Genomic DNA, 2,436 nt, shown 5'->3' with positions numbered 1-2,436 from the left:
CGAAAACCCAACCTGGGCACTTGCCATCCATCCCTCCGTTCGTTGCTTACCGCCAAGGTAGCTTCCCCAGAGGCTGCCTGGGTTTGCCTTCTCAAAGTTCCCTCTTTGGGCACCTCCAGCCCATTTCCCGGGAGCATCGCTCAGTCATCCCATCGCCCCCATCCGTTCGGCTGCCCAAAGCATCTCCATAGTCCATGTGGGTTAGAGATGCGCTTCTTGCAAATCGGACTCTGGGCAGTCATCCCCGCAGCGTCTCATCGCCTCTCATTTATCAACCAGGAGAATTCCGGCCTAGTCACTGTCTTCCTGGGGCGTGGGGGTGGGGAGAGGCTGTTCTAGGCCTGGCGCGGCTAGCTGTCCGGGGGCGCGGAGGGCTGTCCGGTCCTTCGCGCATTCTTAGCGCCAGAGTGGCCTAAGGTCTAAGGTCAGTAAAGCGAGCAGGGACGGCTCCCTGCTCAGGAGAGGCAGGGAGGATGCCCCCAAACAACGAAATTATAGAACGCCGGCTCGGAGCTAAACTGTAATCTTCTCGTGATCTCCTCTCCACGCCCCTGCAGCTTCAGCGAGCTAGATGTTCTTCCAGACTAGAAAACTATGTTGGGAAATTGATAACAGACAAGGGCGTCAGAGCCAGCAGCCAGAGACTAAACCAAATGGATCATCCTGCTCCTGGCCAAGTGGCTTCTTTCTACTTGGTGAATGACTAGGGTAGTCCACTCAGGGCGACACAACAAATGGGCTTTGGGTAAGGTGACCAGACATTCTGCTTTTGGTGGGACAGTCCCGATTTTTAACAATTTTTTCCCCGCGTCCAGCGGCATTTTAAAAAAGTCCCGATTTTTGGAAAGAATGCACGACAAGCTAGGGTATACGGTTTTCGGCTGCTATGTGGCTATTTCACCAGGATATGAGTTTTATCAATGGTGTCCCGCTTTACCAATGTTAAAATCTGGTCACCTTAGTTGGGTGAATTCTTGGGTTAAAAGTTTTGTAGTAGCTTTGTGAGGCGAGGACGTTTAGGGTTTTGTTTCTTTTGATTCAGTGGGTTCACTCATTAGGCTGCCAACTGCAAGGTCAGGTGTTCAAAACTACCAGCCTTCTGTCCAAGGGGGAGCCCATTTGGGTTTCGAGTCTCAGAGACCCACAGGGAGAGTCATAGTCTGTCTTCTAGAGCTCCTCTGAGTCAGAATTGACTCGATGGCAGTGAGTTCGGTTTTGAGAGGGGAAAACCCACACATATTGAAATAAAGAGGTCATTGATGCATCGCCTTGGAATCTCTCTGGGGCTGTTCTGTGTTCTGTCGGGTTCCAGACAGTTGGAATGGACTGGACCCAGAAAAGCAAGATCATTGGCTCCATATGATGTTGATAGAATTACTCACGTTAATCTCCTTTGAGAACATTTCCCAAATGAAAGAGAACTTGCTGTCTGCACCAGTGTGGGCCATCTGACCGACCTGGCCTCCAGTTTCCTGGTATACAAGATGGGCTGGGAGAGGGGTTAGAGAGTTGCTTCATAAAGTGGCCTTGAAGTCCTGTTCTAAACCCAGTGGTCTGTGACTCTTCCATGGCCTCGGCCTTCTGGGGGTGCACCTCATCAATAGCTGCAATTCAGGCTGTTTGTTGTTTCTGTTTTAAAGGTAACACCTGCAGGTAAATACAGAGGGATCAAAGGAGCAGGTGCAGCTAGGAGAGAGAGAGAGAGTGAGTGTGTGTGTGTGTGTATATAGGTTAAGGGGGATGGAGGCACCAAGGTGTGTGTGTAATGGTTCTTCAAGAGATTTGAGAGAGTCCTGGGTTGTAGTGGGTTACTTGTTGGGCTAGTTAGTCATTCAAACCCACCAGCCTCCCTTGGGGAAAGGTGAAGCCATTCACTCCTGTAAAGATTCACTGTCTCAGAAACCCAATGAGGCAGTTCTACGAAGTCCTATTGGGTCTCTATGGGTCAGAACCGACTGCATGGCAGTGGCTTAGGAGGGCTTGGGCAGGGCTTATGAAGCTGATGGAACCATAGAAATCAGCTGATTGGCCAAAGGAACTAGACCCACCAACCTACTGCTGCTGTCCTGTTACGGGAACTGGGAGGGTCTTAGCAACAACCTGCTAGATTGTGACCCAATTAGAAGACAAAGATTCCAGGTCTCCTATGAGGAAGGCCTTTGACAAGTTGGATTGACACAGTGGCTGCTCGCACAGGAACAACTGTGAGGATGGAGCAGGAGGGTGCAGTGTTCCCTTCCATTACGCATAGGGTCACAATGGGTTGGGGTCGACTCTGGCATCTAACAACAACAACAACAATAACAACATGAGTCAAACCCACCTGGCGAAGAATCTTGAAAGCACCATGGACTGCCAAAAGAACCAACTCATTTGTCTTGGAAGCAGTCCGGCCAGAATGCTCCTTGGAAGCCAGGAGAGCCAGACTCGTGGACT

The 2,436-nt window shown here is 50.6% G+C and overlaps 1 protein-coding gene across 1 annotated transcript in view; it reads right to left on the bottom strand.

Annotated features, from left to right (window-relative positions):
• Positions 1-523, bottom strand: part of SPTBN2 (spectrin beta, non-erythrocytic 2) — a 54,343-nt gene extending 53,820 nt beyond the window's left edge. Inside the window, exon 1 of the mRNA XM_004713706.2 lies at positions 51-523. The gene's annotated coding sequence lies outside the window, so the exon portion shown is untranslated. The remainder of the gene's footprint in view (positions 1-50) is intronic.
• Between the last annotated feature and the right edge of the window lie 1,913 nt (positions 524-2,436).

This window comes from Echinops telfairi, unplaced genomic scaffold (assembly GCF_000313985.2).
Source record: "Echinops telfairi isolate 266 unplaced genomic scaffold, ASM31398v2 ScPeMD7_7417;HRSCAF=8455, whole genome shotgun sequence".
Classification (NCBI taxonomy): domain Eukaryota; kingdom Metazoa; phylum Chordata; class Mammalia; order Afrosoricida; family Tenrecidae; genus Echinops; species Echinops telfairi.
This window is presented reverse-complemented; position numbering and strand designations above follow the sequence as displayed.